A 24,239-nucleotide genomic window follows, 5' to 3' on the forward strand; every position below is an offset into this window, starting at 1 on the left:
AATAAATGAAATTGTCAAATGCAAAGTTTAAGGACAATTTATATAAGCCAAACTCATTCAAAAGCAAATCATGACTAAGCAATACAACAGATTGCATGAGGACATGCAAAAACGTCAGATGGGGGGTATGCAGAGTCTCCAAAATGTCTTCAAAATATTATCCACTTTCACCTGTATCGCCAGCATTTCACTCACATGTCGCAACTCCATAGCCATATAATCTTTTATTAGCCTCCATTTTCATTATTACATGGGGTTACCTTTGTGTTTTCCAAAAGCTAACGATTTCTAGTATTTTAAGTGAATTTATGGTTAAAACTTAGAGAAGTGACGTATACTTTCTAATACTTAAAAGTGGTTTGAGTTTCATGACATGTGTAGGTCATTTGGAAGCTTCCAAGGCACCCTTATGTGGCCTCCAATGCTCAAATTCGAATTCCCTTCAAGATATGGAAGAAGATTTGGATAAAGGTCAAAGAGGATATGTGTCTCATCATTACCTATTTGAGTTGTAACTCTATGAGATTTTCTAGGGATCTAGGGAGAGAATAATGGACCTCCATTAATGAGGTAGCTTCTTATGTTTTTGTATAAATAGGAGAGCCTTCTCTTTTCAAAGGCATGTGAAAAGTTGGGGAAATGCTCATGTTTTGAATATAGAATTTGGATTTGGCACCATGCTCATGAGTGATGTTCACTTTGATTTTGTTATGCTTGTATTTGGAGCCTCTCAACTTTCCATCCCTCATGCTTTTGGATTGGCCACCTATAATGTGTGAGATTTATTGTTTTTCATAGATTAAGATTTATTGCTTTCATAGATTAAGATTTATTTCTTTCATGTCTTTTCCTGTGTGAGAGGTTAAGAGTGATTGTTTTTATTTGCTTTCATATCTAGAGGTTAAGAATTATTCTCTTTGCTTTCATTTCATATTATGTGGTTTTAATTATTCATTTCATAGGATCCTGATTTTATAATGCACACATGATCCTTTATAGTAGATTTCATTTCATGCAATTTCATTTATGAAAGAGTGGTGTGCTTTTCAATTCCTGCAAGTGTGGTAGATCAAGATTTCAATTCCCGCAAGTGTGATAGATTAAGATTTCAATTCCATGAATTGATTATTGAATTAGAACAGGTGAATTTGGTTTGTCATTGTTTGGTTTCGTAGTTAGATTGATCTAAATTGGAAGTTAATTTCTAGCATATACAGTGTACGCATGCTTCACAAGTTTTACGAAACCCCTGGGTTGACAATTAAATGATAGGTAATTAACTTGCCTCAACAATTATCTAGATAGGGGTGCAATACATTGTTCATAAGGCACATAAAGGTTGCAGGTGCATTGGTAAGCCCAAAAGGCACTACCACAAATTCATAATGCCCATATCTTGTTCTAAAGGTTGTTTTATGGATATCCTCATCCTTTATACACACCTAATGATAGCTTGATCTTAGATCAATTTTGGAAAAGACTACTTCTCCTCTCAACTGATTGAATAAATAATCGATTCAAAACAATGTATACCTATTCTTGATGGTCACTTTATTTAGTTGCGATAATCAATTAAAAACCTAAGTGTGCCATCCTTCTTCTTAACAAACATAATTAGGGCTCCCTATGGAGACACACTTGGCCTTATGTAGCCCATGTCTGATATATCCTTGAGTTGTATTTTCAAATCAACTAATTCTAGAGTGCTCATTCTATACTGAGCTTTGGATGTTAGGGCTGCTCTTGGCATTAACTCAATAAAAAATCCTACTTCTCGGCGGGGAGGTAAGCCAAAAATTTATTTAGGGAGTACATCAGAATTTTTTTGCAAAATAGGGTATTTCCTCAAAATATCATTGTCATTGTTCTCAACAATGTAGTTAGCTTTACCATTTCTAGATATTTGCATAACAAATAGGAGACATCCCTTCCTGTGACTTATATTTGCTTGCATATCTGAAATTAATCTCACTAAGGTGGGTTTCAGTTTTACATGTAATAATCTAGGCTCTCCAGCTTCGTACAAGCATTCAATGGTCTTCTAAAAAAAATTTACCTTGGTTCAATGCACATATAATCAATTCATGCCCAACAATAAGTTATATGCTCCGAATGGTAACACATTGAGGTTTTCCACTTTTGACATCCCATTTAACTCGACCGGGAAAGCCTTCACCCAATGTTCAAATCTTCTTTTTTTCCCCATGGCCAGTTGAAATAGCCAAGACTCATCATGTTTTTCCTTCTTTAGTGCACATTTCTCAACGACAACGAGACTGATATAACTAAAATTTGAACTAGGGTCAATTAAAACTGAAATGTTTTGGTCACAAAGGATACCTTCCATCTCTATAATCGTTTCTTGATGGTCATGTTGGTGATTATCCATTGTTGCATAAATTTTGGGTATACTTTTAGCTACGTCCTTGATTGTATTTTCCTCCCACACATTGTACATTCTTGGGCCAACATGTTTGTGCTGTTGGAAATTCTTCCTCAAATGGTTTCCTCTAGATGTCCAACACTTATATTGACACTTCTCATAACTTTTGGCTTCATCTTGAGTAGAATGACCTATGCTAGCAACATTGGGTCTTTGTTGACTTTCTTGGTTAACAGGCGTCACACTTGCTCCCTTACCCACCTTTTTCTCTGTTCCTTTAAACTTAGTATTTCACTTGAATTTCCAATCTGATTTTTATTTAGGATTGCACCTAGATTGCTCATAGTAGTTCTTCAATTTTTGAATTACATCCTCTAATTTCTTAGGCTCATAAAATTCAATTCTATCCTTGAAATATTTTGGCAGTTCACTGACATACCTTTGAATCTTTGCTTTCTCCTTCTTAAGGTAGGGAACATACCTTAGAAATTCTATAAATTTGGTGGTGTACTCCTAATCTATCATTTGTCCCAATCTGAGTTCATAGAACTCCATAGCCTTGTTGTCGAAGTATCTCTCAAATAGATACCTGTTCCTGAAATACTTATCAAACTCCTCTAGGACAACTCTTCTTCCCTTATTCCCTTTACATTCTTTAGATCTTCCCACCATATATAAGCCTTGCCTCTTAGGCTAAAAGTGGTTACCTTTGCTTTCATGTTCTCTAAATAATCGTGGATTTGAAAGAAATTCTTCATTACCCATACCCATTCTTCCACAACCTCTGATTTCCTCATCTCACCATCAAAGGTAGGAGGCTTAGCCTTCTTAAACTCCTCTGGTACATATTCTCTCTCTTCTTTTCCCATGATGATAATGGTGATAATGATGTCCTTTGTAAGTAGCACTGTATTGTTTTTCACAAGTGTTAGCTTTTCTCTTTGGGGTACTCAATTTATTTCCCTTTCCTGTTTCCTCACTTAAGTGTTTGCGCCTGTTGGGTAATTTAATTGTTTCTTAAATTACTTGAATAAAATGTCAATCTAGGGTCATATTCTTGTGAAGCATGCTTGTATTGTATATGCTAGGGAATTAATTTTTGATTTAAAAGATATATAATCTATTTGAAATGAATTTGAAAAGTTATAAATGAAGTTTTATTTATGAAATCATATATAAAATCACTACACACAACACGCTCTAAAGCAAGACAAAACTTCAATAAAATTCAACCTATGGAAAACGATGAATTCTAAACTAGAAAGCGGTGTAATTCTTAATCTATTAAATTGAAATAACAATTCTATTCTAGTTCTATACTATGAAATATTTTAAAATTCTTAAAATATTAAGTGCTTATTATTGATCCATTCTAATGAACTTGAAAACAAATCTTACATTATGAAAAACCATTTATTCTATGAAATTCCATTTGATTGTTCTTAATATAGAAAGAAGTAAACATTGTTTCTAGGAAAGCAGTAAAATTCCTGTTCTAATGATAAAGGAAATCAAATTATTATTCTAAGAGCAATTAAAAATTGCAACTAAACTATTTGAGAGAATTATCAAAAGATTGGAAATTTGTGAATGTTATGAGTGTGTACATCAATTAGAGTTCATCCATGTGCAAGCTTAACATCAAACAAATCTATGAAAACCTGTAAGGACTGATGCAAGGTAAACAAGTAATTGTTTTTATTCTTTTATGTTTTTACTCAAGCACTTGACCTATGAAGAGAGGACGAAAACAAGTAAGAAAAAATACCGAGTGAAACTACTAAATAAAATAGATCATTACTCTAAAGCTTTGGGTGAAATGCAACATGAGAAATTAAACAAATTTCATGTTATCACATTTATTTAAGTTCAATTTTTTTAAATGATGACAATTACAGTGTTAGCGAAATATTTTTAATAAACAGGAAAAAATGCTGATAATGGGATTATCAATGTTGGGTTGTGTTATATTCTTTCCACGACTAGCCCACATAGTTAACCGGGGGGTTAGAGGGGGGCAGAGCCCCCCCTTCGTTGTGTCGATTGCATAGCGGGGGGTCACAGGGGGTTTGAGGGGTGTAGGTAACCCCCCTCTATGGAGTCTAGGGCAGTGCCCCAGAAAATTTTGTTTTTTGGACCCTATATTAGGTTGGGCAGACCTACCTATGGTTTTGTGCATGATTATTGCACATGGTTTCAGACGCGATGGTTTTCAGTCCATGGTTTTGGACGCGATGGTTTTCGGTCCATGGTATTGGATGCTTTGGCATGTATTAATATGTATTGTAACATTGAAAGGAACATAATGAAAAATCAAGCTGGTAGTACCGGTTTTGGGATCCAGGGGAAATCTCTATGTATATGTGTTATGCTCTCGCATTGTTTATTTTCTGTGTTCTAGAATCATATGCAGGTAATTTCTGTACGGGGTTAAAACCTACATTTGGTATGAGAGCTATTTTGGCTTCAAGGGGATGCCTTTGTTGCTGAGGGGTTTCACTCGGGCCTGTGGTAGACCCTGTTTAGTGGGAGATCCGTGGGATCGATTCTGGTGGTAAAAGAAGATGGGGAGCAGTGGAAAGATAGAGATCGAGAAATTTAATGGTCAGAGTTTTGAGTTATGGAAACTCAAGATGGAGGATCTGTTGGTGGATAAAGAGAAGTGGATTGTGGTAGATCCAGGTACTAAACCAACGAGAGTTTCCAATGAAGAATTGGAGAAGTTGGATCGGAAGGCAAAGAGCACAATACGATTGTGTGTCTTAGATTCAATATTGCTGAATGTATCAGGGGAAGTTACGACAAAGGCTTTGTGGGACAAGTTAGGGAATTTGTACCAATCTAAGTCTCTGGTGAATAAACTGTTCCTAAGGAAAAATATGTATATCCTAAGGATGAAAGATGGAGACTCGGCGACAGAGCATCTGAATGCATTTAATACTATGGTAAGTCAGTTATTATCTGTTGATATTAAAATTTCAGATGAAGATAAGTGCATCAATTTGTTTTGTTCTCTACCAGATTCGTGGGATAGTCTGGTTATTGCAATAGGTAGCAATGCAACTGCCTTGTAGTTTGATGAAATAGTCTCATCCTTGTTGACGAAGGAAATGAGATGGAAAAATATGGAGAGCCATAACGGTGATGTCTTGTATGTATGAGGACAGTCCCAGAACAGATACAAAAATAAGTCATCGAGTGGGAGATCTAAATCTAGAGGGAGATCTAAATCTCTAGGAAAACCTGTAAAGGTGGTGTGCTGGAAATGTGGAAAGGAAGGGCACTACAAAAGGGACTGTAAATCTAAAGCTCCTGATAAAGGAAAGGGATCTGATGATGCTCCTTTTGCAGAGGTGAAAACCACCTCAAATGAAGGTGGGGATATGTACTTGGCTTCTTCAAGTACACATGTAGATCATGAGGCATGGTTGATTGACTCAGGTGCATCCTTTCACTTCACTCCCCATAGAGAGTGGTTCTGCAAGTATGAGAAATATGATGGTGGTGATGTCTTCTTGGGGGATGATAGAAAGGCTAGAATCGTTGGTCGCGGAAAAGTAAAGTTGAAGTTGCAAGGTGGAAGGGTTAGAACACTTCCAGGTATTCTGCATATTCCTACATTAGCTAGAAATCTAATTTCTGTAAGCAAGCCAGATGATGCAGGTGAAAAACAATGTTCAAGAATGATACCTACAAGATGGCTCAAGGGGCACTGGTATTGATGTGGGGAGTTTGAATTGGAACTCTTTACAAGCTGCAAGGCAGCACTGTTGTTAATGGGTGCAATAGTTCTGTGGTTCCTGAAAGTGGAGCATAAAATCTAGTGGTCTCTGGAGAGAAGACCATGCTGTGGCATCAAAGGCTTGGACATATTAGAGAGAAGGGCCTTCGAATACTTCATGGTAAAGGTATGGTAGGAGGTATGAGTAATAGCTCTCTGGATTTTGATTTCTGTGAAAATTGTGTATATGGGAAGCAGAATCGGGTGAGTTTCCCCTCTGGTGGTAAAAGGGCGAAACATATATTAGAACTTGTGCACAGTGATGTGTTTGGACCTGTGAAGGTTCCACCACTGGGTAATTTTGTGTACTATGTATCATTTATAGATGAATTCTCAAGGAATACATGGATATATTTCCTTAAGAATAAATCTAAAGTCTTTGACACGTTTAAAGAATTTAAGGCTCTGGTGGAAAACCAGACAAGGAAGAAGATAAAGGTGCTGAGGTCAGATAACGATGGAGAGTTTTGCAGCAAGGAATTTGAAGAATTCTGTAAGAAGTGTGGTATAGCATGACAGAAGACTACTCCATACACACCTGAGAAAAATGGAGTTGCAGAAAGAATGAACAAGATGTTGATGGAAAGGTAAAGAATCATGCTTAGTGGTGCTGGGTTAGGATAGGAATTCTAGGCAGAGGTGGTGGAGACAACATGTTACCTGGTCAATAGATCACCTTCATCAGCATTCGAGGATAAGACTCAACAAGAGGTATGGACTGGTAAGAAACCCTCTCTTTCACATCTGAAGGTATTTGGATGTGATGCATATGTACATGTTCCAAAGGAGAAAAGAACCAAGTTGGATAGTAAATCTGAAAAGTGCATTTTTATTGGGTATAAGGATGGTTTAAAGGATTATAAGCTTTGAAACCCAGTAACAAGGAAGGTTGCGTACAACCGAGATGTGGTGTTCAGAGAGGTGAAAGATGTTATTAAACATGAAGTCCAACCAAAGGAACCTGTGAATATAGAGTTTGAGCTTAAGGAGGAAGAATCAGACTCTACAATAGAGGAGGAATCAAAATATGAAGAGCCACAAACTCCGGGTGTGAGAAGATCAGTTCGAGAAAGAAGGCAACCAAAAAGGTATAGTCCATCTGCTTTCTGTTCAAATTTTTCTTTATATATTACTGACAATGATCCCAGAACTGTTAAGGAAGCAGTAGATTAAGAGGATGGCAAACTCTAGAAAGAGGCCATGGTTGATGAAATGGCATCTTTGCACAAAAATGAGGCTTGGGATCTGGTGGAGTTGCAGGCTAGAAGGAAACCCATTGGCAGCAAATGGGTGTTCAAGAAGAAGACAAATGCAGAAGGAAAGGTGGAGAAATACAAAGCTCGGTTGGTAGCAAAAGGTTATTCCCAGGTGTCGGGAATTGATTTTGGTGATATTTTTTCTCCTGTTGCCAAGGTAGCTTCTATTAGATTACTTTTATCTGTTTCTGCTTCTTTTGATTTTGAGGTAGAATAGATGGATGTGAAGACAACATTTCTTCATATGGGTCTAGAAGAGGAGATCTACATGAAGCAACTCGAAGGCTTTGTGGTGAAGGGTAAGAAAGAATTGGTATGCGAGTTAAAGAAGTCTCTGCATGGGTTAAAATAGTCACCAAGGATGTGGTATCAGAAATTTGAGACATTTATACGGGACTTGGCTTCAACAGAAGCAAAGCACATCACTATGTGTATTTTAAATTAATTGGTGACCGTGTTATTTATCTAGTCTTGTATGTGGATTATATGTTGCTGGTTGGAAATGACAAAGAAATTATCCAGGATTTGAAGACCCAATTGTCCTCCAAATTTGACATGAAATATCTTGGTGTTGCAAACTATATTTTGGGCATGGAAATTAAAAGAGATCAAGCAAAGAGGAAGCTCTGGTTAAACCAGAGAAAGTATGTCGAGACAATACTGCAGAGGTTTAATATGCAGGATAGTAAACCAGTGAAGGTTCTTATTCCTGTAGGTGTGAAGTTATCTGCTGAACAGTGTCCTAAGACACAAGAAGAGGAAGAGGACATGTCCCATGTTCCATATGCAAGTGCAGTCGGTAGCTTGATGTATGCAATGGTATGTACTAGACCATATATTGCACATGCAGTGGGAGTATTGAGGAGGTTTATGTCAAAACCAGGGAAGGAGCACTGGACAACAGTGAAGTGAGTTTTCAGGTATTTGCGTGGCACTAGTGATTATAGTTTTTGTTACCAAGGAAGACCATGATTGGAGATAGTGTTTCATATTCTTGGCTTTGTTGATGCAGACTAGGATAGAGATCTGGATCAAAGAAGATCTACAAGTGGGTATTTAGAGGTGCAGTCAATTGGATGAGTAAGAAACAACATATAGTGGCACTATCAACTACAGAGGCAGAATACATGGCAACCACTCATGCAAGCAAGGAAGCAGTTTGGTTGCAGATATTATGTTCAAATATGGGGTTAGTACAAGGAGCTATAAGGATAGACTGTGATAGCCAAAGTGCAATTTTCTTGGAAACGAACCTTGCATATCATTCAAGGACAAAGAAAATAGATGTTCAGTATCACTTTGTGAGGGATATGATAGAAGACAAAAAGGTGTTGCTGGTAAAGGTGGACACTTTGAAGAACACTGCAAATGCATTGAGAAAACCTGTGAGCTCTGAGAAGTTCTCTTGGTGTAGATAAACAATGGGAGTTGCAGGGCTGGATAAATGACTAAGCTCTCTTATGGCTCCCTGTGGAAAGAAAACAACAAGTGGGAGAATGTTGGGTTGTGTTATATTCTTTCCACGACTAGTCCACGTAGTTAATTTGGGGATTAGAGGGCAGGCGGATCCCCCCCTTCGTTTCGTAGATTGCGTAGCGGGGGGGTCATAGGGGGTTTGAGGGGTGTAGGCAACCCCACTCTATGAGGTTTGGGGCAACGCCCCAAAATTTTTTGTTTTTTGGACCCTATATTAGGTTGGGCGGACCTACCTATGGTTTTGTGCATGATTTTTGCACATGGTTTTGGATACGATGGTTTTCGGTCCATGGTTTTGGATGCGATGGTTTTCAGTCCATGGTATTGGATGCTTCGGCATGTATAAATATGTATTGTAACATTGAAAGGAACATAATGAAAAATCAAGCTGATAGTCCCGGTCTTGGGATCCAGGGGGAAATCTCTGTGTATATGTGTTTTATTTTTTATGCTCTCACATTGTTTATTTTTTGTGTTCTATAATCATAAGCAGGTAATTTCTGTATGGGGTTAAAACCTACAATCAACTCTTTTGTGAATTCAGAAAATTATTCGAGGAATATGCTAACAATGGGAGTGTCAACATTATCGGGTATTTGCTGATAATTGGAGTATCAACCCCAAACTTAAAATTTGAATTTCAAATTTTGAAATGCGTTGACACATTCCACGTTAGCAATGAAATAATAATTACCTGGTCATGCCACGATGAATCCAAAGGTGAAAGGTATGTGTTGAAAAGAATGTTTTGTACCGCTGAAGAGGTATGGAGTAGCTTTGAAATCACTGAAGGGTTAAGTCGTAGTTTTACTTGTCAATTATCAATTATTTAACACACATGCCTTAAATGTCATTATTTTTCCCCGCATAGTAATTTCCCTGTTTCAATTGTAAATTTTTTGTTATCTTTTATCACTAGAAAATCTTCTATTGAAGCTACTCGACAAAGATACATGATCGAATCTTGGCCTCTCTTATGCGAAATCACTAGAATGTAAAGATAATGGGGAAAAGTGGGAGGCTAAACAAAAATGAATTGAAAGGTCTCGACCTTCTTGAGATTTACCTAGATATTCAACAACATTTTCGACAAGTTGGGTTGGGGGAATTTTTTTAACGATGCACCGATTTCCATCACGAGGTTGCTTGTACATTTTCTAAGGTCTTTGATGACCAAGATGTGTAGGTTGGAGGGATTTCATTCCAGGTGACAGAAGAGATGGTTGTGGAGGTCACAACTTTTCCTACAAATGGAGAAAGGGTCTTTAGGAGCCACGTTTTAGCTGGGATTGATGTCCCGTTCTTCCTAAAGGTTGAGTTCAAAGAAATAAATTAGAAGGAATGGGTGCAAAGGTCTTGGTTGGAAGACAAATGGCATGGGCTGTTGTGAATTACCCATTCGTATTTCACATGTGAAGGGAATTTTAACTGGGTAAACTTATATCATTTCCATTTCTTAGCTCATCTAGCAGGACAAGTGAGAATGAATGCATGTTATTTTTTTTCAGAAAGTCTCAAGCACATGGATGCTCTAGTTTGGGCCAAAAAAGACCCATCTTACCACTTCATCTATCACAAAGCTTTAATTAAGTTATTAATTGAAAATTAGTTGGCAAAGGCTGGAAGAACATGGAACCATTTTATGTTCTGGGGAGGGTTTCAACCCCAGCCCCATAAGTTCAAATGAGGGAGGAAGAAGGGTACCAAACAAGTAAAAAACCCTTAGACAGGAACCTCCTCTCAAGTCACCCCCATTGTGCAAACTAGAGGCAAAAAAAGGAAGACAAACCCTCATCTTCTGTTCCTAAAATACCCAAGGTCTATTCTATAAGAAGTGACAGGCTTTGGAAAATACAGTTTGCTGAAGATATTCCTATTGTGACTTCCCCTCATGTTGAAAATCCACCTATTGAAGGTCCTCCTGTAGAAAGGCAGCCACTAGAGCAAACCTGTTGAACCTCAAAATTTCTTCTTTTTGACAACCCTTTTCACTCTAATCCTTCCTTTTTGACTTTCATAACTACAATTTGGGTATCAATTTACAATTTTGAGAGTGTAACAGGTAGATAATGATCTTATATTTCATAAATGTCATTTGTATTTATTATTTAACTTAATATTTACTTGAGCTACGGAATTACAACGATTCTATAGCTATGTCCAAGGTTCGATAGGTTGCGGAGCCTCAACAGAGAAAAATGGCACATGGGTAGTTGACGAATAACTACAATAACGATTTGTTCCTATTTGTAGAAGCTGGATCGATGAAGAAGGCACTCTATCAGTTTGGTCAAAGGATAAGTCAACTATCATGAAAGGCGAATCAAGCAAGCAAGATGTAAATTTTCCACCTCATGATTTGTTGCATTGATAGAAAACCATGAGAAAGATTACGATATCTTATCTCTTCAGTTATTTATAGCCAATTCCAATTACCATAGGCATAAAGCTCCGAGAACATTTATTACGTAAGGTTTTTATAAATATGAATCTTGACATTGCTAAAACAGACTTGAATTTTATTTGTAAGCACTTTGTTTTTGATATATAAAAATGTTTCATTTCCATTCTACTGTCCAATCTCAATGTGTGGATAGTTAACTTGTGAAAGCTTGATAGTGCTACATGCTTCTCATAGGAGGTCCCCCCAAGAGATAGTAAGGTATTCGTTCATTGACAATTAGTATTTCAGTTTATATTTCCTGTAGATTTTTGTCAATTGCGTAATTGAGTTTTGATTCTTAGATATAAGTTTGAGATTGTTTGTGCTAATCATTTTATTGTTCAGGTGAAGAAAGATTTTAGATGCATATGGATAAATTATAATCTAACATAGCAGTAGGAGTATAAGCTTTACATTATAGTGATTTTTCAATTACAGAACTAAACCTTCTTTAAGATTAGAATAGATTCGTTTGTAAGTGTGATTTTGTTGCAGAGAGTGATTTGATTTGAGTACAAGTGTGATCTACATTTAAGAAAGTGTGGTTTTCTGATTTTCATTCAAGCAAGTATGATTTACATTTAAGAAATTGTGGTTTTTTAATTTTCATTCAAGCAAGTGTGATTCATATTTAAGCAAGTGTGGGTTTGATATTAATTTACACAAGTAATAATGGTTTTCAAGGGTGATGTTTCATATTTAAGGGAGCGTTATTTTAAGACTAAGAGTGATTTTATTTCAAAGAAAGTGCGAGTGTGATCATTATTCAAGTAAATTAGAATTGATTTGATTTTGTATAAGTTATGTAGCTATAGAAAAACATGCGCATTTTGATAACTCAGATTAACTTAGGAATTGAATGAGTGACAAAGACTCTTAGCACATACAGTGCACATACACTTCATCAGTTTACTATCCCTGGTTGATAATTCATGTAAGTAATTTAACATCAATTAAATTACCAAAAAAAACAAAAGGAAAGAGGGTTGAGCCTGAAACCCATGATGAATAAGTCCAAACTGAAAAGGAGCCCACCCTATTTGAAATGTTCAAATGGGGTAAAATACATAACACTAGGAACTTAAAAACATTGAGGCTAAATATAAAGTTGAAGCAAAACCTTGACCTTGCCAAAGAGGTCATAGATATTGACAAAGTTCCACTAAAGGACCTAATTATAAACAAAGGGAAATATACAAGTTCAAAGGGTTCGAAAAAAACAAAGGCAACCAAGAAGAAAATCCCCATGGAAACCAGACAGACAAAGAGGCAGAGGATGGATAAGGTGGATGTCTTATTGGAAGCAATCAATACCCTCAGTTGAGAGACTGGTAGCCATATTTTTTGAATTTTGATCTTTCACTATCAGAGTGAAATTTTGGTCAAGCACATGTCAGCGTATAAGCACATAAAGGCACATAGGAGTGGTGATATTTTCATTATCAACACATTTTGCAAAAAAGTGCTGATATTGTCATTGTTAGTGCATTTTGGAAGAACAGTCTGAAAAAAATGCTCGCAGTTGGTCCGTCAATGAAAAACATAAGTTCCAACAGCTAAAGATTGACAATGATGTTATCAACGAATTGGAGTAGGAATGACGGAGAAGACAGGAGCAAGAAAAAATCCCGTTTTTGAAGGAGATGCCAAGGCCTGATCTACAACAAGGGAAGCATAACCATGATACATTTTCTCAACCCTATTTTTAGCATGGATTTTAGCAAGTTGTTTTGATTTGAAAAAATGGATATGTTTAAAGATATTTTCATATGCATGTACCTAAGATATTTATACTACTATTATTGGATTACTGTAATTATTTTTGAGCTACAGACCTGTTTCAATTATTCTATTTTTTTATATAATAAAAGACTGCAGAAGAACAAAGGTTTGGGTTTTATTTGAGATACATCATCCCTTGTGTATTATTGAGTAGATCTTAATGAAAACAATCTTCATGAGTAGTTTACATAAATTCTTGTGTTATGATTCCATGTCTGTATTTTCTTCGTCTTATAGTTTTCATGTATGAAATCCCGAGTGTTTGAAATTGGGATTCATATGTTTATGCTCCTTTATCTTTATTCTTAGACATTTAATAAATGTTGTTCACTTAACCATTGCACTAATTTCCTTCATTTTATTCCAAATTCCTTAAAGAGTCAAAGGAATTATCACTACCCTTATTATTGAAACTGTATTTATATAAATCCTGATTGGGTCAGACCCCATGCCCAATGGTAGTATTTTCACACTTTCCAACCAAACTCAATAATTCTTCGATAAATATTTTCATAGGACTCAATTACAAACCTTCTACTACAGTGACCTTGAGTAGTTGAGTTTAGGGAGGGATCCCTCTCCGGTTGAAGGGCCATTCTTCAACCTCAAAGAGGTTCAAGGTTACCTTAGAATTTTTCTTGCAACCAGGGTTTTCTCTAACATATAACATTCTGAATGAAATCTAAACTACGCATATAGCATTCTGAATGAAAGCTAAACTACGCTAACTTGTACTTCTATAGGGGGACCTCTTGAGATGCATGCATAGTTATGAACTTCAGATCACAAACTTAATTCAACCACTAAAGATCATACAAGCACGATAACAAATATTCTATTACTAAAGTGTGCAAACAAAGTTTTCAATTAACAATAAGTTTGGAATGTAAATTAACTTCAAAAACATTTACTCACTTCCAGATGAAGTATTTTATAGAGTTTTCATCATAAAAATCTTGAGAGTCTATTAGCTAGAAATTAGAAACTAAAGTGACATCTCAATTATTCAATCCTAACAAAACTCTTCCTTTTCATGATTTTCTATCAAAGAAGCAGATCGTGAAAGGACACATCATTAAATTTAATCAATTGTGCCTTCTTTAAATCATTATATATCATTCATGAATGTTGCTCGCTTGATATTCTTCCTTCTAAAGGTGTAAAAATCATTGCTTTGACTGCAAGTTTGAATTTAGTGCTATGTATAATCTATGAACTTTCGCATGTATATGATAAATGGATCATGATATCAACATCATTTGAATTCTTTCTATATACTCTGGTTGATTTATAACACATGGAATCCTATAGAACCTTCAAATCAACTATAGAATGTTAGTGGAGCTACAAAATATGCAAGTTTCAATAGCTTATGTCTAATCAAGTCAATTTCATAAAGAAAAACATATAGATTTGAGACATTAATGGAAATTTACCTTATAAATGCATTCATATGACTTTGATAGCTTTAATTCAAGATATAAGTATGATGATGTGAAGGTAAGTGGTAAAATGAGTGAAAGATAAGAAATAACTATCAAAAAGAAGGAAATTTTGGAGGCTTGACATTCCCCACACTCAATATTTTTCATGTCCTCATGCACCTATGGCTGACAAAAATTCAAAATTGCAGTCATGTCAGGGAACTGCTTCTAAAGCATGGACAAATATATCCAAATTAGTATGCATTCCTTTGTTCTTCACATTCACTGACCATCTTGGTTTCCTTATTAGTAACTTAGCTTGTAATCCTTTGATCCTTAGCTAAAGTAGTTTGCTGGTTTTCTTGAGCTTCTGTTTCTTTTTATACCAGTTTTTATCACTTAGGGAAAACCCTGGCTGCAGGAAAAACCCTAAGGTAACCTCAAAACCTCTTTAAGGTTGAAAGCTGGCCCTTCAACCTGGAGAGGGATCTCTCCGTAAAACTCAACTACTCTATGGTCACTGTAATAGTAGTTTTTTTGCAATTGAGTTCAGTGGCCATATTTAGTTCATAGGATAAAAATGATTGGGATGTTTACAAAAAAAACCATTGGGGATGGAGTCTAGTTTTAAAAAAGTACATCTACAGATCCAATGAGCAAGCTATAAAAAGCACGACAACAACAAATCCTTTGATTGTTTGAGAAATTGGAAGAAAGAGAATCTGGAACAAAACAAAGTTTATAATTGACTGAGGCTGTAGAAATTTTGAATAATAAACACATATTCAATAGAGATTATCCCGATTATACACTATTGCGGAATACATGCATAATACATAACCTCCTCTACGTTGATAATCAATTTAGCAGCATCAAAAACAATGAAACATCAATAGCATGCACACATTAACACAGTATGTATCCCGGGGAAAGCTTACGGCTGAAAACCCCACACTATCTGTATATTAGTGATTGAGAACATGTAACAATACATAGTACAATACTCCTCACAAGTATCCAACACTATCTCCACCTGTTACACACAAAACTAGCTCAGATCCGAACAAGTCACAGGTTCAAATCTTCTCCGTTGCTTTGCCTGCCTCTATTGCACAATACCTGCTAAGAATCACTCACCCTGTAAATCACGTGAGCACATGCTATCTCACTGGGCATATACTGGGCAATCATCATGGGCATACTCAATCCATTGCTTGTGCAAGATCTCATGCACAACTATAGTCACAATTGATAGCAATCTCAACCTCTAACACCTGTCTCCACTGAACTGTACATGCACTGAGTTAACTGATGTATTCTTTAGTTGCATTATGAGTTAATAATTAGTGAATTAATTTAATCAATTAATTCACATCACTCATCACTAGTCTATTTGCAGTTAGACTAATTACAACTAGTTTAACAAAGTCAAACTGAACACAACTCCACTAGCTCCACATCCAACTCCACAGAACTCACATGCATGAGTTCTAACTGATGTCCTGCATGCAATAGCTCAACTGATTCACAAGAAAAGCGTATTTCCTTCTGACAGCTGCATGTGCCACATCTGTAGCTCAAACTAAAGTGCTCCAAGAGGATAAGATAATGTTTATAGTCTAAATATTATTATGAGACAATAATATTTGACTTTTCTACTTTTGCCTAGCAGTCTAAAAATAGACTCTGATCACTCCTGCTGTGATCCAAAAATAGAAGTCCATCTATTTTTCCCAACATCACCAATCATCCATAAAAAACATCCTACAACTCATAGACCATGATCCATATGTCTAAAAATAGACATAGTCTAAAAATAGACTTTGCGCCATAATTTGCCTGCGGGCCCACTTAGTGAAGGCGACTCCTTTCCACTAAGCTCCATCATCTTGTTGCATTCTCAACACTCCCTCTCAACAAGATATGGATTATCAGCAACCCCTATCCTGCCTCGGTGGTATTCGAATTTGCTCTTGGTGAGCGCCTTCGTCAAGATATCAGCATCCTGATCCTCCGTTGGAATGTATGAAAGTAACATGATTCTCTGCTGCACACAATCTCTGATATGATGGTACCTGATGTCATCCGTTGAGCTCCCTGCCCAATCTACATCCTCCTGTCTGTACCAAGATCCATATCCCGATGTGCCTCTCAAATAACGCAATACATGCTTGCCCGCCTTCCAGAAGAGCTTGGTTGGCTTAACCATAGCTTGTGAAAGCTGGTTAACAACATAGCATATATCGGGTCGTGTATTGACCAGATACATAAGCGACCCTATCAACTGTCGATAAATAGTGGCATCCACTTCTTCTGCCGAAGTGGCATTTTCCTTCCTCCAACCTCCAGGAAGAGGAGTATCAACAGGCTTGCAACCATGCATGTTGAACTTCTCCAGTATCTCCCGAGCATACTTACCCTGAGAAACAAATAGGCCATCACTGCGCTGCCAAATTTCCAATCCCAGGAAATAATGAAGGAGGCCCAAGTCCTTCATCTCAAACTCCTTAGCAAGATCATCCTTGCATGAAAGTATCAACAGCTCATCGCCCGTTTGAATCAAATCATCTACATAAAGTACAATGATAAGCAGCTTACCCTCCACCACAATCTGGTATAGGTTAGGATCCGCCTCACTCTTGGAGAATCCAAGTCCGGTGAAATAGCTGTCTATCCGTGTGTACCAAGAACGTGGTGTTTGTTTCAGCCCATACAACACTGTCTTGAGCCTGCACACATGTGACTCACTGCTGAAGATCTCAAAACCTTCAGGCTGTTATATGTATACCTCCTCCTCAATGACTCCGTTGAGGAACGCAATCTTCACATCCATCTGATGAATGTGCCACCCCATCTGCGCTGAGAGAGCAAGAATCGTCTGTATGGAAGAATACCTTGTGACAGGTGCAAAGGTCTCCTCATAATCGATCCCCTCTATCTGTGAAAAGCCTCGGGCAACAAATCTTGCCTTGTACTTCACCACACTCCCATCAGCTGTCTGCTTAACTTTGTAGATCCATCTCGAACCCACCACTGATTTCCCTTCCGGTCTAGGAACAATCTCCCATGCATTATTTCTGACAATCGAATCATACTCTTCCACCATGGCATCTACCCATGCGGGATCCTCCACAACTTCCTCGAAAGAGGATGGCTCAGTCACAACACATTTGCTCATAAGAGCCATGCTGTAGGTGGTCCTACAACTTTCTCTGCATCTTGAGCCAGTCGCTCAGCTTCTGTCAAGTGCTTTCGCCCTCTGATGGTTGGCACTGCATGAGTGGTCTCTTCCACTCCATGAACCTCGTCCTGTGGCTGATCCACATCGTGAAGCTAATTTTTAGGAACTAATAGCTCCTCATCTGCATGCAAGTGTAGCTCCCTCTCAAGCGAACACTTCATGGCTTTCTCCTCCTGAAATTTTATATCCCGTCGCACAATAGTCTTACCAATGTCTGGCAAATACACACGATAGTTATGGGGCATATCAGTGTACCCCACAAATATCCCAACCTCTGCGATCGACTCCAACTTCTTCCTGGCATCCTTCGTCACATGCATGTAAATGTTAGCACCAAAAATCCTCAAATGAGAAAGATCAGGCTTCTTACCAGAATAAGCCTCCTCGGGTGTACTCATGCCAAGTATCCTGTAAGGACAACGGTTCTGCACATAAAATGCAGTATTACATGCTTCCGTCCACAAGTGAAGGGGTAGGCTCTGATCATGCAACATCGCTCGTGCAGCACCCACGATCGTTCTGTTCTTCCGCTTAGCAACCCCGTTCTGCTGTGGGTTATGGGGAGCTATGAGCTCTCTTCAAATCCCTTCTGCACTGCAAAAGTCCTTGAACTCGCCAGAGATGTATTCACCACCATTATCGCTCCTAATAGCCTTCACCTTCTTCCCCGACTCCTTCTCGACCAGTGCTTTGAACTCACAGAACTTTGAGTATGTCTCACTCTTCTTCTGTATGAAGAAGATCCAGCACTTACGAGAGAAATCATCAACAAAGATCACATAATACCTGTGTTTTTCTGTCGAAGCTACTGAGAAAGGTCCACACACGTCTGTGTGAATTCTCTCAAGGATCATCTTGGCGTGACTATCCTTCTCGTGAAAGGTGGCTTTCACAAACTTTCCCAAAGTACACCCCTTGCACTAATATGATTGCACAAGAGTGCCTTTAGGAAGCCCTGTAGTGATCTGCTACAGTATCTTCAAGGCTCCATGGCGAAGGTGACCCAATCTCCTGTGCCACAGCTCGCCATCATCCCGGCTCACCAATCCTTCTGCCTTACATGCCATTGCTGCGCATCCATCTACATGCAACTGATAAAGGTTCCTCACTCGAACCCCTATCTTCCGGGTTTCTCCAGTTGTCTTGCTGCGCAGTAAAGCCTTTCCCTCGCTGAAAACAAAATCATATCCCTTGTCTTCTAACATCGCCACAGAGATAAGATTCTTCTTCAATCCTGGAACATGCATCACTTCCTTCAATACAAAGGGTTTACCAGACTCCCTCTCAAAGGAAATGGTACTGATATCGGTCGCACTGTATCTACCATCATCGCCCATCTCGATGTGCACTCCAAGATCTTTGTCCTCCAGATCAGAAAACAAATCTCGATCTCCTGTCATGTGAAAATACACACCACTGTCCAAGAACCACACCAATCCCATCACACTTGAAACCAAGCATGCGATCAATGAAAAATCAAGCTCAAACTGTGAGGCTAGAGCCTCTCCTGCTGCAGATCCAGCAGCTTGCTTGTTCTTCTTCTTCTGCAGACAATTAGTGGCATAGTGTCTGTGCTGGTGACAGTGAAAGCACTTCACCTTGGACATGTCCTACTTCTTGCCTTTCGCACCAGAGTGAGAAGCTTTCTTGTTCTTCCCCTTCTTTTCTTTGGCAGCAAAAGCACAATTTTCTTCATAAGGTCACTTTGATGAAGATCCGTCCTTGGTATTCCGCCTGATCTCGTCCTGCACAAGATCTGACCAAAGTCTCTCCCATCCTGGCAATTTCTCCTGACCATTGATAAAGTCCTGATAGGAATGCCAACTCTTTGGAAGACCAAGGAGATCCAAGCTCACCAATTCCTCATCATCGACAGCCACCCCCACACTTCCCAACTCATCTCTGCACTGAGTGAACTTCGTGAGATACTTGGGCACACTGTCTCCCTTCTCACATTTGATGTTTTTGAGTTTATCCTTGAGTGCCAGCTTCCTCTGATCGCTCTTGCTTTCGAACAGATCTGTCAACGCTTTCCACATCAAGTATGGAGAAGCCTTTCCATGCAGGCTGGACACAATGTGATCCTTCACGCCCTCGAACAGAATCCTTCGACACTTTGCTGTCTTCTTTTGCCAAGCATCAACCCGCGCAGTATCAGTAGGCTTTGGGACATCAGCCTCTATGAACTCCTTCAGCTCGTTATCATCCAACACTACCTCCATCCTGTCCTTCCATGCAATATAGTTTGAGCTGCCCTCAAGAGCATACTCCATTCGCAATCCGTTGGAAGACATTTCCACGTTGATACCAAGAAAACACTGCTGCAAATTCTAATTCCACCAGCTCCAAACTCAACCACCTCGGATCTAAGATTCGTGAGAACAAAGTATTTCTTGTACAAAGTTTGACTGTATGGGATTTTACCGGATATCTCACCTTCCAAAGGAAGGATGAATCCAGAGGCTACCTGGCCCGATTACAGACTCTGCCTGAAGAAATAAAATGTAAACACTTTCTGAATAGTAGATCTGATGATCAACAGCTCCAATACCATGTAGAAAATTTGAATAAAAAACACATATTCAACAGAGATTATCCTGATTATACCCTATTGCGGAATACATGCATAATACATAACCTCCTCTACGTTGATCGTCAATTTAGTAGCATCAAAAACAATGAAACATCAATAGCATGCACACATTAACATAGTATGTATCCCAGGGAAAGCTTACAGCTGAAAACCCCACACTATCTGTATATTAATGATTGAGAACATGTAACAATACATAGTACAATACTCCTCACAAGTATCCAGCACTATCTCCACCTGTTACACACAAAACTAGCTCAAATCCGAACAAGTCACAGGTTCAAATCTTCTCCGCTGCTTTGCGTGCCTCTATTGCACAATACCTGCTGAGAATCACTCACCCTGGAAATCATGTGAGCATAGGCTATCTCACTGGGCATATACTAGGCAATCATCATGGGCATACTCAATCCATTGCTTGTGCAAGATCTCATGCACAACTATAGTCACAATTGATAGCAATCTCAACCTCTAACACCTGTCTCCATTGAACTGTACATGCACTGAGTCAACTGATGTATTCTTCAGTTTCATTATGAGTTAATAATTAGTGAATTAATTTAATCAATTAATTCACATCACTCATCACTAGTTTATTTGCAGTTAGACTAATTACAACTAGTTTAACAAAGTCAAACTGAACACAACTCCATCAACTCACATAATCATTAGGTGTCATCAAAGGTTATGTCACATAATCATTAGGTGTCATCCCATCATCACAAGGGGTGCCATGTCATGGAGAAGTTCCAAGATCTCTCCAAGTGACACATCAAGTTCATGCATGCAATGTCCTAACTCTAAGGTTCAACATCCATGGTCCAATGGATAATGGAACATATTAAGAAGAAAGGAAAGTCATCTCATGGTTCAATTCCTATAATCAAGGTTTCAACATCCATCAACAAGTCTCCAATGCCTCCCCACAAAGGGTATGTGCCATCATCCACGAAGAATGGGAAGCATCATAAACATCCTCCAAAGGACCATGTATCATCATCAAGCATGGGATTGAGGAACCAATCAAGATTAACCTACATGGATACAATAGTCAATGTAATATAAAATGTGAATCAAATTTACTGTAAAAGGCATGTAAGTAAATCATATTAGGTATCTTATTCAAAATTCACACTAGCATATGATCTTATGAAATTTGCAAAATTTAGGTATGGGAGGGCCATGAAATACCCCTATTAGGTGATCCAAAATGATAGTAAAAGAAAAATGCCCTAGAGTGAGGAATAGTCCTAGGCTAACCCTTCAATTGATAGGTGTATGTAGTATGTGATATGATTAGGGGTGAACTTCATGAGAGGTGTTGTAGTCTTATACATGAGTTACGTAAGACCATAATTAATGAGTGCCCTTTTTAGAGGGAGCACTTTGTGCTTAAGTTACCATTTCTTCAAATTTTCTTTTCCACTCTTTACTTTTCCTTTTACTTTACTTGATTATCATGTTTAACAAGATTCATTTCATTCAAATCCCCTTTTTAGTATGCACAATTCATTTATCATAATAATTTGGTTGTTATTTAAGTCCCCTTTACTTTGATAGACATGATATGCATGTGACTAGGGATGATGGCTTCATATGAGGTGTTAGAGATCAAGTTATCTTGGCATTAGACTTTATATTCATCCCACACTTTTATTTTTCATTTTAACATTTGGTACATGCTCTTGTATTCTTTCTTGCAGCGTCATCAAGCTTTGGGAACTCCCAAACCCCTTCTTTTAATAGGATGAGGCAAATAGGGATCTAGTATAAGTAATTGCCAACAACTAACCTGAAAAAAGGGATAATAAAGGAGTGAGTATAAAATGTTAAGTATAGAATGAAATTGATCCAGGTGGATATTAGTGGCCATCAGCTTATTCCAATTGGACCCCCAACATTGTTTTCTATCAGATTCCTATTTTTGACATAGTTTCCTATTTCAACATTTTCTATTTTTGGAAATTTTCAGGCCTTGAACTTCTGGAGTTGTTTTGAGGCCCTAAATGACGTTTTTTGGGGAAACGGGTAGTCATAAGTTTTTTTCCTCGAATAAACCTTTCTAACTGGATACTGTGTGTGCCAAATAGAGATCATGTGCAAATTTACGACCATGGGAATTTGACATTCCAACTAACCCCATCGGGGCCCATACCTTTTGGTGCTTCATCTCCTAGGATTAGGTTTTTGGATGTTTAGGGTTTCTCATTGTTTCTTCATGATAAAAATATCTATGATCCTCATTGTAATATAGTTCAAAATACATGTATCTATCACATCTATTCTCAGAGATAAGCTATCATCGCCTGAGCTAGTTTGATTTTATTTTGCATGTAAACAATTTTCAACATTTGTTATTTACGAATTGAAGTTCAATTTCACTTTATCTCTATGTTTATAATTTAAATATGTATTTTGTTTTGTTCCTTCATAAGTATGGATTAGAAATGGACACACTGTATCTATTTACACCTCCTATTTGTGCTCTTCCTAGACATTCAAAGAAAAACCACGAGGGGTCACACTAGAATATAAAGAATAATGAACACCAAGGTGAAAAAAAGAAACAAAAATAACTCTCAAGCATCATGATCAATTATTTGAATTCAACTGGTAATTATTACTTAAAAAATAAAGACATTAAATGTAGACACTTCATAAGAAATAATGGCTAGTGTACCTCATGTTTGTTGAAACAACTTTGAATGAGTATGCTAATCAAGTGAATAAAATGACATGATGCATAAGAGGCACTCGAGGGATTGTTTTCTTAGGATCATGTGAAGTCGTTGGCTGGAATTTGCATCATGGGAGAAAATTTTCTCATGTGGTTACCTATGTATGTAGAATGGTAATAGTCTACTCACTACAATGCATTATTAACCATATTCTATTGGTTGGCTACAACAAAACAATGAGCCCCAAAATAACACATCAATATACATTTTAGTATGGCATCACCTTGATGCAAGAGAATCATGTGTAAAATTAAAAACATATATGCAACATAGAGAAGTAGTGGAGTAGACATGCATGCAAGTTAGGAAATGCATAGAAGGAAAGTTGAGAACAAATGTGAGAATCCACCAAGTTGTATGGAACAACATGTATAATTTGAAATCATTACCCATATATATACATCGACAACCCTAGGAAATTTTATTCTCCTGCATTGTATCCTACCATCCAATAGCCCTACAATGATCCATATATAACCAACCTCAGATGCCTCTCATCCATTTTTGGAACAATGCACTCAATGATCTAGCCTACTCCTATGATTAAGTTTGGTCATCTATTACGAAGTAATTTAACCACTTTTATATTCAAGTTCTTTGATTTAAAGTTTATGAAATTTTAATATGGAGCACAATTCAACATTGAATTATAGATAATTATTGGTTTTATACTTGTTCCCTTACTTTACCTGGGTCGTTATCACATGTCCCTAGTCTAGTGTGACCTTCCTTAAGGTCTCCTTTCATCATTTATGAAGTGTGTGAATAGGAGGCTCTAATGATGGTAGAGATCTATGTTATTCATACTTAACATGTGTCATGATTCCTCAATTTTTGTTATCCCATCTTTTGATTGGTTGTTGTCAGTTGCTTCTACTAGTTGGCCTTGTATTATGAGAAGAAGGGATTGAAAATAGCTAAGGTTGATGTTGTTGAAAGAAAGGAAAAATAATAAGCCAAATATCAAAATGAAAAATAATGGAAAGAGATGTAAAGCAAGAAAAAACCAATTATAGTTTTAACTCTACCCCCTCTTATAAAGCCACTCGTCCCTAAGAGTATCCATGCATATCATACCTATCAAAGTAAAAATAACTCTTTATAAACATCATTCCCTTGATG

The sequence above is a fragment of the Pinus tabuliformis genome, chromosome 6 (assembly GCF_031772625.1).
Source record: "Pinus tabuliformis cultivar Carrire ecotype Pingquan chromosome 6, CPIR1, whole genome shotgun sequence".
Taxonomy (NCBI): Eukaryota; Viridiplantae; Streptophyta; class Pinopsida; order Pinales; family Pinaceae; genus Pinus; species Pinus tabuliformis.